Source organism: Stenella coeruleoalba (genome assembly GCF_951394435.1).
Source record: "Stenella coeruleoalba genome assembly, chromosome: 10".
Lineage (NCBI taxonomy): Eukaryota > Metazoa > Chordata > Mammalia > Artiodactyla > Delphinidae > Stenella > Stenella coeruleoalba.
In genome coordinates this window covers 29,418,970-29,435,645 of record NC_137156.1, presented here as the reverse complement: position 1 = coordinate 29,435,645, position 16,676 = coordinate 29,418,970, and the positions used below count along the sequence as shown (strand labels likewise).

At 38.3% G+C, this 16,676-nt stretch overlaps 1 long non-coding RNA gene across 2 annotated transcripts in view; it reads left to right on the top strand.

The window, feature by feature from the left end:
* The window catches only part of LOC307193149, a 254,599-nt gene that overhangs the window by 43,513 nt on the left and 194,410 nt on the right, over window positions 1-16,676 (top strand). For both annotated transcript variants that reach the window (XR_013830235.1, XR_013830236.1), the window contains exon 2: window positions 15,692-15,758. This is a non-coding gene — a long non-coding RNA (uncharacterized lncRNA). The remainder of the gene's footprint in view (window positions 1-15,691; window positions 15,759-16,676) is intronic.

Below are 16,676 nucleotides of genomic sequence, written 5' to 3'. Positions count from 1 at the left end.
ATAACATTGTATTAGTTTCAGGTGTACAACATGATGATTCAGCATTTGAAATACTGTGAAGTGATCCCCACAAGAAGTCTCAGTAACACACCCATTGCCACTCTAGTCTACTCTTGAACTAGGTTATAGAATTTCATGAGTCCCAACTTTATTTCAAGGTTATAGTTCCACAACTCCACCTTACACAAGCCCAGGATCTTCTGTGAGGCATTTAAAACTCAAGGCTGTGTTTTCAGCAGGATTGGAAATGTCTTAGCTATTGCCCTGGTTTTAATACTCATTTGAAATCCTGCTTTCCTGCTTCCTCTTTACTCTGGCTCTTGGGGATTTCTCTTACTTTCCATTCAGTGCAGTTAAAAAGGTGCTCGTTACAAACAAACTCCCGGAAAAAGAGATCAGATTTGTGGTGACCGAGGCGGGGGTAGGGAAAGGGGGAGTTGGATGAGGGCAGTCTTCCAGTTATAAGAGAAATAAGTACTAGGAATGTATTCTACAACATAATAAATACAATTACCACTGCTGTACGTTTTATGTGAAAGTTTTTGAGAGTAAATCTTGAGTTCTCATCACAAGAAAAAAATTTTTTTTCCTGTTTAATTTTGTACCTACATGAGATGGTGGATGTTCACTAAACTTATTGTGATGATCACATCATGACGGTAAATCAAATCGTTATGCTGTACACCTTAAACTTATACAGTGCTGTTTGTTAATTATATCTCAAAACTGGAAGAAAAAAAATGAACCTGTGCTCCTTAAAAAAAAAAAATGTTTGTTTTAGTCTGTCTCAGAACTGTTTAACAGAAGTTTCTTCAAATATTTGGTTTGTCATATTACCTTGTCTTTCAAACTAGCTCACTTATATTGTCTCATTTGGGATCAGAGCTTCTATATATTCATTACAGATAAAGCAACAGGTGACATGGAGGTTGCTCATTCTCTGAGACTTGTCCCCACCCCTGACCCCACGAAGGAGGTGGGGCTGGAGACCTCTTCATTCCCTTTGATGATCACAGCATCACTCCGCTTCCTGCCTGTTAAAACCCCTGCTATCTGTTGTCCCTGTCATGGTACTCTGTTGACCTCTTGGTCACTCACACTCATTCTCTGAAGACTGTGGTACCTATTTACAACCCTCTCCTCTACCACACACAATACCATCACCCTGGTTCACTTTAACTAATGTCCCATCCGACTCGCAGGCTTTATATTTCTTTGACCTGTTATCTGCAGAGACTTCTGTCTTCATTTTTTTCTCGTTGCATGGCTATACTGAAAATATTTAATCTGAAACATTAAATTCAGGCACCTGACCTTTTGACCACAGTCTTCTGATTTTTACGCCCACTGTACCTTCCCCTTGATAACTCTAGATGTCCAGTCCCTGGCATGTTCTACTCCTTCCTGACCTCACTTCTTTCTCTCTGGAGCTGAGATTCTGTAATTTACCATTTAATCTCATCATTTAATCTAACTTCAACATGAATGCTCCATTTTTTTTTCCTTTCTAGTCAAATAGAAAAGTCCCAACCATGAACATATTCAATTATATGCCTTCTATGAAATATCAAAGGTTAAAACCTGCTAAAGAAAAGTGTACAGCTTTATCAATCAGTTCTAATATAATCTAGAGACTCAGGTGTCCTCTGATTGTTCAGCCTTGTCCATACACCTTCTCTTTCTTTCTGGCCACCTATTTCTGCAAGGTGGCTGTTTTAAACCTTCCATGTTTTCTTCAAATCTTCAACCAAATAAATACCATTTTCTCATCCTCATTACCAAACTAAACTTAGGTCCGCTCACCTGATGTGCAGCAAAGCCAATCTACTGACACCAAATTGTGGTGAAGGAAAATATAGCATTTATTTCAAAGCCACAAACGTGGTCCCCAAGCATGGAGAACTGGCAGCTCATGCTCCAAAGGCCTGAACTCCCTAACACCTTTCAGAGAAGGGCTTTTTAAAGTAAGAGAGAGGGTGTGATCAATTCATGCTCGATTATCTGATTGGTGGTTGGTTCTGAGGTAACAGGGTGATGTTTTGGGAATCTCAATTGTCAACCTTCTGGTTCCAACCAGTCTGGGGTTATGTGCTGGTGGGGCTTTTAGTACCTGCAAAAATACTCAAGGATATGGCTCAGGATATTATCTATAGCCCTTGAGGAGTAACTAAAGGTCCTTGACTTTGTTTTATGCCTAAACTATTGTTATTTTGTCTCGTTTGACTGCTTTCCTTTGCTTCTGCATTTTCTCACTTCTCCAATTAAGTTTGCTCTTTGGAATTCTGGGAAGGCCTAGGAGGCTAAAGCTTTTCTACAAACAAGAGGTGGGGGACATGGAGGTGGAGGCTATCCCTGGGAAGGCCCTGCAGGGTTCTGCTCAGTTTCATCATCAGCAGACATGCTCATGTCATCCATCACAAGGAAAATAGACGTCATTAAGTAAGTCATACACTTCCTGTCCTTAAACTTTTAAAATAATGGGCATGGACACCCATTTGTTTTACCTCTTTATCCAGTTATATTGGAAGGAAAGCTTCTACTTTGCTCCAGGGCCACTTCCCCCACCTCCCCCCCGAAACATGTAGCCCATCTTTTAGGAATCCTCTTGAGGATACTCCTCGAGATCTCACTTTGTGGATCCTTATCTCACTGCTATACCTTCCATCTCTTCATCATCGTTGGGTCCTTTTTCGGTAAAATCAACAACAACAAAAAGTTAACATTTTCCCTAATACCATCTAAAGGGATTTTCAGGTGTTGCTTCATTTTTTGTTTTTCCCATTGTAGTCAAATCTCTCAAAAGAGAGTCGTGTATACACTTTTGGTTCTACTGTTGCACCACCATTCAATTCTTATCCCATTGTCATCTGACTTCCAACAATTATTCCACTGAAACTCTCTTGCCAAAGTTGTTAAGAAGCTTCATTTGGCTAAAATCTAGAACTCACTACTCTACAAATTAGCTCTTTGTTTGTATCCCAAATAGGTAGTAAGTTCCAGAGGGCAGGAACCATATGCTCTGTGCTTGCTGTAACCCAGGAGATAGCATAGTTCCTAGCCCAAAGTAGGTGCTCAATAGATATTTTATAAAGGAATATACAAAATCATTAATATGTAAAAATGAAAGAACTAAAACATCCTGAATCGTAAATCATACTGAGATATTTTCCCCCAGTCTTTTACAATGCCAAATGAAATGTTTATCTTGAAAAAAAGACATCATAAACACCCTCTCCCTCATTTTCAAAACAAATCATTACTTCCTGCTTCTAGTGACTGTAACAATATTCAACCACAATGAGAAGAGCTGAGTTTATGAATTCTTAACCACGCTTTTTGTCTCCGGAGCAGGATATTTCAGAATGTAGTCTTCCTTTGGCCTTGAGGTTTTCTTCTGCTAACTAGAAAGCCTTGCCCCCCAGGAGATAATTAGGGCTGGAAGTATAAGCGTCCTTGCACAGAGCCACAGTTTGTGAGCCACTCTGCCTGTGTCCTTCCCTCACCTTCCCTGCCAGACTCTGCCAGCATCCAGGCCCTCTGCAGTGGTGCTGCAAGATTAGGCTAATAAACCTGAATTACTGTGAAAGTTTTGCATTAAAATATAAGCATTTTTCTTAGCCTGGAGAGCCAAGCTTTCTGTGTGATGTAAAAGAACCCCAAGATATAGAACAGGAAGGCCTTTTTTAATAGCCCATTCGATCTTTTCTCAGGGCTAACTGGCTATTTACTTTCTCCCCCTAAGGTTAATGTGTTAAATTTTCTACATAAAGGTAAAAGTGGTAAAAGATGTGAAGTAAATTCAAAACAAAACATAAAGACAAAACCTAAGAAAAGGAAACACCATAGTGAAAATCAGAAGAAAATAGAAATCTAACTTTTGGTATCTCCAAAATAATTTGAGAAACAAATGTTTCCAGTTAATTAATGGGGGAACCAGAATCTTAAATAAAATGCTTCTTTTAAAATTTTAATGCCAATACTTATTTAATTTGTTTTTTAGATTAAATGTCTTAGGTTAAAATTCTACTTTGTATTAAAAACATACATGTGATTTAAGTTGGTATCAATTAATTATGAATAAATCACAGATTGAATTGAATTGCATGTCTCAGTAGACATGTAATTTTTGAGTATCATATGTTCTAGTTGGTATTAAACTTTGAGATCACTATACAATGCACACACCCTCATTTTACACACAGAGTTCTTAGTCCTGGATAGATGCATTGGTTCATTTGCTTATTTATTTATTCTACTGATATATGCCTCTTCTGTTTGTTCTTCCATTAAGGAGAAGCTCACAGTCTGGTATGGGAATCACAGGGATAAGCAAACACAGTGCAGCCAGCACATGAAAATAGAAGTGTGTCTAAAACAATCTGGGGATATATCAGAAGTAGTTGCAAATTGACTGGCAGAGTCAAAAGTATCACATGTATGGGGATGATGACTCCAATATCAATATGCCACTCTCCCTCCTGATTATACCTCCGTGGTATAAATAATAAAAGATATAGACCATCCTATATTCTTTTTGCAGTTAACCTCAGTCTTGTACTGCAGCTGGGCTTCTGTAGGTATATGGGATCCTTTTATATTAGGAAGCATTAACCAGAAACCCTTCTTGACTCTGACACCATCTCGGGTCTTACTGAACCATGTCTGGTGGTATTAACATTTCTGTTACACTGAAGCAGAGACCACAAACTAGCAGCCTGTATGTGTGCTGCACATGACTTACAGACATATTTAGTTTGCCCTTATGATACTTAAAATAAAATACCTGAATTTAATGTTTTAGATACAGCTTGCCTTTCTAGTCCACCATTCTCTACTACATGCCACTGCTCACTATCAGTCTGCTTCATTTAGGATATTTGCCTGCCTATTTTGATTAATTTATGGTCTTCGAAATAAAGGGTGAAAGAGCTAGTGTCATCTATTAGTCCAGGAGCACAGGTCAACAAAAGAAAAAAAAAAAAGATGTTAAATAGTACTAGTTTGTTCTCCTGTGGTTCTATTTAAGCTGTTACTGTCTCTCAGGTAGTTGACTTGCAATCCATGGAAAGTTACTCATTTAACAGTTACATTAATAGGATGTAAGTGGGTACAAAGTATTTCTAATCAAAATACTTTCATTTATGGTTCTTTGTAATTATATCATTGGAACACTGGTGGCCATTTTTATCTTGGTGAAAAATACCAGGCACACTCTACCATTTAAAATACAGTCAAATGCAGAATTAAGAAGGAGTCTCCTTAAATATTAATGAAAATACTACAAAGCTCATGCACTTTAATTCTCGAGAGTTGCTTGGAGCCAGATGTTGTATTCGTCATGTATTACGATATAGTAATATTACCGCAGACCTAGAGGCTTACAACAACACGCACTTATTATATCACAGTTACTGTGGATCAGGATTCCAGGCATGGCTCAGCTGGGTCCTCTGCTTCAGTGCCTTTCACAGGGCCATGACTGGGTCTTATCTGAGGCTAGACTGTGGAAGAATCTGCTTATAAGCTTATAAGGCTATTGGCAGGATTCAGTTTTCTGGGTTTTTGAGGGCTTTAGTATCTTGCTAGTTGTTGGCTGGAGGCTGCCTCAGTTCCTTGGTTTTGTACCTCTCCATATGGCAGCGTGCTTCATCAGAGCCAGCAAGGAAGGAATTCATTAAATAGATCTTGCTAGCACAATGGAAGGTACAATTTTATGTAACAAAATCACAAGGGACACCCCATCACTTTTTGCCATATTCTATTGATTAGAAACATGTCAGCCTCATCCACACTCGAGGGAAGGAGATTATCCAAAGCTGTGAGTACCAGGAGGAGGGAACATTTGGAGCCATCTTAGAGATTACCTACTAATGGTGATAATGATGATGACAACAGCTAATTTTTCTTAATCACTGAATGTGTGCCAGATTCTCTTTTGGGCATTTTATATGTACTACTTCACTTGTTCCTTCACCCCCCTTCAGAAACAAAAAAATACCAGGGTACTATAATTATTCTCCATAATAGTGAGGAAGCAGAGAAGTCCAAGGTTAATATTTTACCCAAAGTCACTGACAAAAACTGGTGGAACTGGAATTCAAAACCAAGGAACCGGCATCTACACTCTATGTGTTTTTGTTAATAAAATTTCTAATCTAAGTATAACACATAGAGAAAATATACAAATCATAAGCATTTAGCTTAATGAATTATAAAAACACAACCGTATAACCACCACCTAGGTCAAAAACCAGATAATTGCCAACACTGCAGGACCTCTCTCATATACCCTCTTAATCACTACCCCTACACTTCACCCCAAAGGTAAACTTTATCTTCACTTCTGACACTAGTTTTGCCTGTTTTTGAACTTTACCTATGTGAATTCATATAGCAAAATACCTAATGAATTTTAAGCAGTGGTGGCTCATAATTAAGTAAATTAGCTTTACTATGTTCAAAGTCATCATAAATATATAAGACATATTGCTTACTATTTAGAGGGAGGTTCAAGAGCTACCAGGTCTTTTGAATTCTCTGTATGAGTTTAACACATTTGGCTGGTATGAACCTTATTCTCTTTTTAGGCAAAAAAAAAAAGCATAGCTGAAATATTAACAGTTTATAGCTAAATATGGTACCCATTGAAATTCCTTCTTGTCTTCATATCTATGGCATATCCCAGGAAAAGAGCTAATTTCAGGAAAGTAATAAACAATAACATTTTATAAAGTGCTTTTCTGTACATGTTCTTATATATACCTCAGTGAAATTGTGAAAAATAGCTATTATTGTTCTAGTCTAGAAGTTGAGGAAATTGAAGTTCAGAGTTTTTTGTTTTTTTTTTTTTGTTGCGGTGCGCGGGCCTCTCACTGTTGTGACCTCTCCCGTTGCGGAGCACAGGCTCCGGATGCGCAGGCTCAGCGGCCATGGCTAACGGGCCCAGCTGCTCCGCGGCATGTGGGATCTTCCCGGACCGGGGCACGAACCCGTGTCCCCTGCATCGGCAGGCGGACTCTCAACCACTGTGCCACCAGGGAAGCCTGAGGTTCAGAGATATTTAACATGTCCAAAATTTTACAATTTGTATGTTGTCAGATAAAGATTCAAGCATGTTTGGGTAGTTGGAGAACAGAAAGTAAAGAGCATGGTATAAAATTTATTAGACTTGGTCAATAAAAATATGAAGTGTTAACTCAGTGTATCCAGGGCAACATGTAAATATCACTGTTGAGCTAACAATGAGAGAAACAAAATGACGGAAGTAAGTCAGAAAGAGAAAAACAAATATCGTATATTAACGCATATATGTGGAACCTAGAAAATGGTACAGATGAACCGGTTTGCAGAGCAGAAATTGAGACACAGAAGTAGAGAAAAAACAAATGGACACCAAGGGGGGAGAGTGGCGGGGGATGGGTGGTGGTGGTGGGATGATTGGGAGATTGGGATTGACATGTATACACTGATGTGTATAAAATGGACGACTAATAAGAAAAAAATAAATTAAAAAAAAAAAAAAGCCAAGAGGATATTTGGAGCCTGAGCAAAAGAGCAGAGTCTGTCTGGTTGCCAAGGCCTTTCCTCAGCTTCAGCTCCTGTGTAAGCAGAATCAGTAAAACTCAGAAACCTAAATAGCTAGAAAACATTTTAGAGCAAGTAGATAATAGTTCCTACCCCTTCTTCTTCTTCTTCTTCTTCTTTGTTTTTTTGCTTGTTTCACTCCTCCATTTGACAATTATATTATTAAAAGCCTATGTTGTATCAAGCACTATTCTAGATAATGGGGATAAAGCAATGAACAAAACTGACAAAATACCTGCCTTTATGCTGCGCACATCCAATGAGAGAAGGCAGACAATAAATACAATAATTAATCTGTCTGTAAGAAGTTAGTATGTACTATGTGGGCAAAAGTAGAACAGGGGAATGTGTGACTCAGTGATGCAGCTGGTGATGTAGTTAGACTAGCCTGCACAGAGAAGATTAAGTCTTGAAGGAGGGGAGTCATTTGTCTATCTGGGGAGAATGTTTCAGGCTAAGTCGCCACGCCCCTGATGTGGAAGCATGCCTGTGTGTTCAAAGAAAGGCAAGGAAAGCAAAGTGGTTGGAGCAGAGAGAAGGAGGCTATAACGAATAGCATAGAAGCTTAAAGATGCCATTGGGAAGCCAATTCTGTTGGGATACACCCATTTGGGAGTGAAGGGCGAGCCAAAGGCAGCTTTTGAGAAGATAAGTAGCGTGATTTCACTGATAACCCAACAATATCATACTGGTTGCTGTTTTGAGAATTGACTAGGGAAGTAAGGACAGAAAAGGGAAGACCAATTAGAAAGCTTTAGCAATAATCTTCACAAGAGGGGACTGTGTCTTGGATGAGGATGGTTGCAATAAAATTTATGAGAAATGGTCAGATTTTAGATAAGTTTGTGATGGGAGAGCAATACGATGGATTTTTGGAATACTATTTCTTGAAACGTTGACATTCTATTTTTCATGCAAGCAGGTATGTACATATTTGTGAAGGATGGTTGTACAGTTTATTTCAATTACTGTGTCAAATGGCTATATGTGATCTGTGAAGAACTTGTTAGGTGTGCACTGGAGTTATGCAGAGCTGAGTGGAGGGCTTGTTGAGAGAGATTGCTGAGGCTCCACTGTGCTATGAGCAAGGGCACGAAGCCATCAGTGTGTAGTAATTCTTGCTGTTTTCTGGTGGTTATAGGTACTATGTTTATAAAAGCCAGAAAGAGGAGCATATGAGAGCAGTCAGTAGATAAAATGGATTATGGATTATGAGGCTGAAAGCTGTATGCCTACCTGCAAATTGTTCATTAATATTATATCAGTTTCATAATTCTTAAATATGATTATGTTATATTGCTCAGGATGACTGTAAACAAAGCTACTGAAAAAGATACATTGAATTACACTTTGCAGGCACCTGTGCTATGGAACTAGTAAAGAACAATAATGGAAATGGCATAACCATGCTCTTTTCCTAAAGAACACCCCTTCCATTTTGTATATTAGGGAAGAAAAGTAAGGAGAGTCTTACAAAAACCTTCACTCATTCTTCTTCCAGATTATCATGAGAATGAGGCTGAAAATGAGAGTATGCTCTGTGATCCCTCTGCATGTGAGAGTCTTGTGGCAGCCTCCAAATCACCTTTCCTTTTCCTTAGCTGCCAACTTGGGAGCAGAGAATTCTAGAGTTTAAATGGATTTTAGAAATTAAATAAATTTACTTAACCTCTCTAAGTCTTTTCCTTTGGAATATGGTAAAAACAGTAGTTCAGAGCTGTGAAGATAATATGGGATACTGTCTGTAATGAGATAGGAGGTATTCATTGTACATACTCAGTTTGGACATCATAGTCTCACACTACTATCTACCAGGGAAAAATTGGGGGCTGAGAGGGGAAGTGATATGCACAAGTTTTCACAGCTAGGATGGTGATTTTTTTGCTTCCAGACTGGTCCACTGTAATAGGAGAGTGTGATGGTAATTTTACATGGCAACTGACTGGACCACAATGTACCCAGACATTTGGTCAGGTATTATTCTGGATAAGCCTGCCTGTAACAGTGTGTTTCTGGGTGAGATTAACATTTGTAAAATTTTATTCCTTTATTGAAGTATAATTGATTTACTATATTCTGTTAGTTTCAGGTATATAGCAAAGTGATTCAGTTTATATATATATATATTCTTTTTCAGATTCTTTCCCTAATAGGTTATTATAAAATATTGAGTATAGTTCCCTGTGGTATACAGTAGACCATTGTTGGTTACCTATTTTATATATAGTAGTGTGTATATGTTAATCCCAAACTCCTAATTTGTCCCTCCGCCACCCTTTTCCCCTTCAGTAACCATAAGTTTGTTTTCTATGTCTGTGGGTCTATTTCCATTTTATGTATATGTTCATTTATATTATTTTTGAGATGAACATTTGAATTGGTAGACTGAGTAAAGCAGATTGCACACCCTAACGTGGGTGGGCTTTATCCAATCTGTTGAAGACCCGAATAGAACAAAACATGACCCTCCCATGAATGGGAGGGAACTCGTCCTGCCTGACTGCCTTGAGCCAGATATTAGTTTTTCCCTGTCTTCTGGCACAAACTGAAACATTGGCTCTTCCTGGCTGTTGAGCCTGCTGATGTTCTGACTGGAACTGCACCATGAGCTGCCTTGGTTCTACAACTTGCTGATGGCAGGTTTGGAGATCTGTCATCCTCCATAATTGTCTGAGCCAAATAGATAGATAAACAGATAGATAAAGATAGTCCTAGTCATCTGTCTATCTACTGAGGTGTTTATGTACATACACACATATACATCCTATTGATTCTGTTTCTCTAGAGAGCACTGCTTAACACAGAGACCTCTGCTCTTGGCACAGAAAATGCAGATTTTACTATTGACCAGAAAATGCAAAGAAAAAAAAAAGATCTGCTTCCATCATGTGTGCATGGCAAGTGTTTCAAAGGGTAGCTAATTCTATGAATGAAGTTAGAATTCTGGATTAACTGTGCATGTTGGAAAACAAAATTGATTGTATTTTTTAAGAGTTTGGAAAGAGAAGCAAGTCAATGCTCCATGAAAAACAAAGAAATTTGACTCCATAAACTTAAAGTCCAATTTCATTGTTTTGTACACCATTACACATGTGATGTACCTCAGCTAAGGCCAAGTGGATGGCAAAAGAAGAAAAGAAGCAGAGGAAGGACCATGAGGAAATCAAATGACTGACATTAGTGAGACTACAATCAAGAGCAATGTTGAAGTCTGTCCTTGTCATCTGACAGCCACCGAGAAGTGCCTACTCTAAGTCCATAGGGAGGCAACTTGAAGATATTAGCATCCATGGCTGTAGGGCAAAAATTGAATGACTCCAAAGAGACTGGGTGAGTCATCCTGAGACCCAATAGGAGAATGGAAGGATTTATCCTTGGTAAGATGAAGTCTTAGTCCTATTGATTTCTCTGGTGGACACTGACATGGATTTTTTGTTGTTGTTGCTGTATTTTCAGTATGAAAAAGTCATACTTTATACAAACAACTGTAGGAACAAATGATAAACCATTAATTAAGCCAAAGTAAAATGCCTTCCTTTTTGGAACTGGATAGCGTCATTACACTGATAGTTAGTTGGTAATACCATTTGGAATCTGAAGAAGATAAATCACATTAGAAGAAATATATTTCCAAAGTCAATGATTTAAAGTTACAAGTTTGCAGCTGCAGCAACATCCAGAGATCAGAATAATACAGTGAACCAAGTATCAGTTTCCAAAGCAATAGAGATCAGAAAAATAATTTATACTTTGAAACATTAGTACTAATTTAGTTCGTATATTTTATCTACTGTTGACTTCTCAGGCAATGTTAGCATCCCATCCTCTCTTGCTGGCAGTTTTATTTGCAAAACCTTATGAGTTGTGATAGAAAGTTCTTCTGTTGAACATTACACATGCAAAAGTGGGCTTGAGTACACACAACACACTCAGTTGCGGGTGCAGCCCAGTAACAAGGAAGAGCACAGTTTTGTCAGAGGGAAGAGGGCTGTGTCTCTCAGCCATCTCAGCTTGTCTCTTGCCTTTTTTACTCTTAGTGCTTTGGGCCAACCGGACTTCATCTTTTAAATTTCCTATTGACAGGCTAATAATTGAGTCAATCTGCTTGACTCTCTAGAAGAGTGTCCTGATCACTCTCTGACTCTCTTCCTCTCCCAGGCCACAAGATTCTCCTCTCTAGGGCTCCTATATTGTAACCATATTGACCTGTTGGATTCTATTTGGGGTGTTCCTATTGGCTCTGGAAGCCGGGTTTTGAAATGCTGTATGTTTAGGGCCATGGCTAGTACCTAGTGGGACCATGATAAACAATTAGAGAAAGGTTGTAGATAATGCATACCTTTCAGTCAGACTGTATTTACTTTCCATAGGTAGTCAAAGGGAGGAAAACAGGTGAGGTGAGATGGATTGGCAAAGGAGGTTGGAAAACAAAAAAGAAGGCAGAGAGGATTTCTCAGTCAAACTGGTTAGCTGGAGGCATGGATTTTAATTCTCAGCTAATAGGGACCGTGACAGACTGGAAAAAAACTTATTTCTATTAAGTGGCACAGGGGATTTCTGTGAGGACAATTAAAAAAAATAACAGGAGGCTGGCTGAGGAAACCCTGAAAATAATTTTTAAGTTTCTAATTTCTATTTTAACATATTTTTAGGAGATGAAATAAGAGTTCTGTAAAGGTTAAGAAAACGTTTTTCTCCGTTTCATCTTTTAGTCATGCAGTCTCTATTTAAAACGGGAACAAACTCTGTATTATGTAAGTCGTATGAAAGAAGAGACTACCTATGCAGTATGCAGCTAAATGCTTGATTAATTACAGGATGGATTATAATTTGAATTATATATCTTATTCTATGAGGAAAAGCTCTTCCTATCAACAAAAATTCTGTATGGGTTATTGAACATGTATCATACTACACATTGCAGATTGGTTATTTGCTGAAAGTGACTACAGAGTATTATTTGAGAATTAAATATGCACCTGAATGAATAGGGAGCAAGGAAACACTGAAATTAACTATGGGTTAACCTGACTCCTGTCTAAAAATGGATGAAAATAAATGAGGAGAGACATAATATTTATGAAGTATCTACTCTGGACAAGATAATATGTGTTTCTGGTCTGTTTATCCTACAGACTGTCAGATAAAGTAGGCAATATTATCCACATTTTACAGATGTAATCCAGATAAGACCACAGAGTATTAGTAGTAAAGCAAACATCTGACTCAAGTCCATCCACAGTAATAACTCAGAAATATATAAGAAGATGAGACAGGAGAATGAGTTGGAGGCTATGTTACTAGGATCAGAGAGGATTTCAGGGATATGCACGTGTCAGTATGCGCCTGTGAATAGTTGTCTAAGAAGAGCTCAGTCTGGAACTCATATCTGAGTAGAGGGCAAACACTAGGAGGTGGGGGGGGCAGGGGTATTATAAATCCTTCATGACCAGAGAATCTGGTTATATAAAGAGGGTGGAAATGCAATCGGCAGATTACTCAGCTGGTGGGGAAGAGTAATAACTGGGCCAAAAGATCATATAAATAGAAATCTTTAAATAAAACTGATCAGAATTCTGGTGAGTGGAATCATGGTCCCCCAAAGATGTTTATGTCCTACTGCTTGGCACCAGCAAGGAGTTTTACCTTAAATGGCAAAATGAACTGGGTAGATGTGATTAAATTAAGATCAGTCAAGACTAAATGATTTTTTTTAAATTGAAGTATAGTTAATTTACAATATTTCAGATGTACAGCAAACTGATTCAGTTAAACGTACATATATTGATCTATGCCTCTACACTTCCTAGATTCCTAATTCTTACAATGAATTCTTCAACATTTTTTCTTAACTACCAGAATATGACTATGTAGTCCACTTTATATTCCAAAATATAATCTAATATTCACTTTCACAGTTAGGGTTCTGAGGTTAATATTACTTGGCAGTCTTTTCCAACCCTGATGGCAGATTAGAGCCACCTGGAAGCTTTTGAAAATATAATGCTGATCCCCACCACTGACCAATTAAATCAGAATCTTAATGGGTGAATCTCGACATCTAATCTTTTAAAAATTTCCCCACGTGATTTTAATGTAAAGTCAGGGCTAAGAATCAGCACTTTATAGTGTATTTTCCGAAGAAATTGTTTTACATTGAAACCAAGTTATGTCTTGACTATGGCTTTTTGTAGCTCATCCCGTTTTTCCATAATCATGGTTAATTAGGTGAAAAAAAAAATGAGATGTCATGTCTCTTTTGTCATTTTAAAGTAAAGAAATATTTTTTTTCTAGTGGCATATGGGGCAGGGGAAATCGCAGGAGAATAATAGAGTGGTTGGAGTTGAGTTTTAAGTTGGTGCCTAAGACCTGAGATTATACAAGGCAATTTCTTCATGGCAAACCCAGTGGAGGCCAAAGCCCACTCCCAACAGGAAAGTATTTTTGATGGTCTCCTAAGATTTATAATTTTATTTTAGAGTTCTGTGATTTCTCCTCATGGAGGAAAAAAATCTATGCTCCCTTTGGCATACTTGTAGAAGAGACTGGGGTCATTTCTTACTCTGCATTGCATCTCTTGCGTGTATGCAGCCACAAGATGCTTTGAGAATATTAAATACTTACCTTCTACAAAAGATAAAAAAATAAATGGTATGATCGCCACTTTAGTCAAAGAAACACAAACCATAGCAGTATGTAAAGCTTTATGTTCCAGATGGTGATGAATCACTGATGGAGCCCCTAGGGTCTAATTGCACAACTTTCCTAGATACCTATAAAGCATCAATTATGCAAAACAAGCACTTTCTCTTAATCGTTTCTCTAAGGAATTTTAATATAAATAGAAGAATATTATAAAACAAGTATTGCTTTGAATCTGAAAACTCTTTAGTTATAGCTAATAAAGATATATATTGACTGTCTATTTGGAATACTTTTATAGGACTAGTCAGTAAAAATGAAAATTCTGTAACCTTAGATTTCTATATTGTAATACTGAAAAATAAATGTATTTAATTGTGGTGTTTACATAGGTTATGTAATTTAGAAAAACTTTTAATGCTTTATAAGCTCTGCATACATATTTGATTTCATACAGTATTAGAAAAATATAATTCATACTTGTATCAAAAGCTGTTATGATACTTTCTTCTGTCTCTCCTAGAGTCTCCTTGCCAAGGTATCATTATGATACATTTTAACTTTGTTGACAGAGGTGAGGAAAAACACCATGACTGGAATGAAAGGACCAGTAAAATGTATATACCATCCAAAATCTACACTGATTTCTTACTGATCTCTCCTATTATAGTAAAGGAAGTACATCTGTCATTTAAGTTCAATAGGCCAGTGACTTCCCAGTTATTTATTAAGTGCATAGAGGTCGGAGTCTTCTCAGGATGACAGGGGTTGTGAAAGTTTTCATTAGGCAGCTCCTCGAAGTTCCTCAAGTTGCAAACACACCTGCACATCACCTGCTTATCCTTGGGCTCTAAAGCCTCCTAAGACAAGCACAGAGCCCCACATCATTTCATCTCTGGAGGACACTAGCAAGGCCAGAAGTGCAGAGACAGCACAGAACCTCGGCTGCCTTCCCTGAAGTTTGCCAGAGCCACCAATCTGTAATCTTTTTAAAAAAAAATATTTATTTATTTATTTTTGGCTGTGTTGGATCTTCGTTGCGGTGCACGAGCTTCTCATTGCAGTGGCTTCTCTAGTTGCAGAGCACGGGCTCTAGGCACGCAGGCTTCAGTAGTTGTGGCACGCGGGCTCAGTAGTTGTGACACAGGGGCTGAGTTGCTCCGCGGCATGTGGGATCTTCCCAGACCAGGGATCGAACCCGTGTTCCCTGCATTGGCAGGCGGATTCCTAACCACTGGTCACCAGGGAAGTCCCCCACCAATCTGTAATCCTGAAGCAGTTGCTCTTCTAGCCTAATCCACGTTGAAGACCCCTTACAGCCCATAGGGCATCTCAGTGAAAAGATGAGATTTAGTAGCTGTTGGGTCAAATGAAATATTTTTGGTTTGACTGCATTACAAACATTCTTCTCTACACTTATTTTTTTATTCCACTCTCATTGCTGTCCTTCTCTCCCCCAAACAGTTTACCAGGATGGAGCTGAAGCTGTCGCTCTGGAATCAAGGAGAACAGGAAGAGCAGGCAGTGTCATGTGAGTTCTGAGGCTTCACTTCCTGAGGATAAGCCTCTTGGGCAGGGGAAGGGCATCACGAGAAAGGGGGGACTGAGACTTCAGGAAGCATATGGGAAAGGAAGCAGTGTCTTATTCTGCAACCTACTCACATAACCTTTCCCATGAATAAGGCCTATTAAACTGACTGGATCTTGAAAAGGCTCCATTCACTCTTTCCTTTATGGCTTCCTTACAGAACAAATACCACAGAGAAACCAACAGAATGCTGGGTTGGTTATTACCTTTAAAGGCCATTCTAAGCAGAGTACCATATTATTCAAGACTAAAGCGACATATTCACCTTAAGCCTCCAGGGAAATGTCAGGCACAATCGGGACCACAGAATATGGGCACTGTGTATTATCTTTGCAGCTTTTCTCTTAACTCTGCAATAAAAAGTGTATGAAATATAAAAATGATCAAGGACCAGCAAATGAAAAGTCATTTTCTACTTCTGGTGCAAGAATTTAGAAGTGGCAGTTGTGGCATGGGGGAGACAGCAGTGTTTACTTGAAGTCACTGTAACCTTTAGGAACTTAATGCCAGGGGAGATGATATTAAATTCTTATGCAAGTGAGATTTCATTTTTAAGATTTATAGATTTTTTAAAAATATTGGAGACCTTTAAAATTAATCTTTATGTCAGTATGATTATCCGTTTATTGACTTTCTCCTACTGCGGCATCTGTGGACAATATTGGGGAATGAATGGGATGAATATTTTTTCTCCTCTGTTAGCTTCTTTTTCTTTCCCTTGGACAAGCTTCTTATTCCATGGAGTTTTCCACCAACCCCCACCAAAATTTATCCAGCTACTCATTCCCACTAAAGTGGGAAATATAATTGATAACATTTCTACACTGAAAGTTTTGCCTTTCCAGTAGGACTTACAGCCTG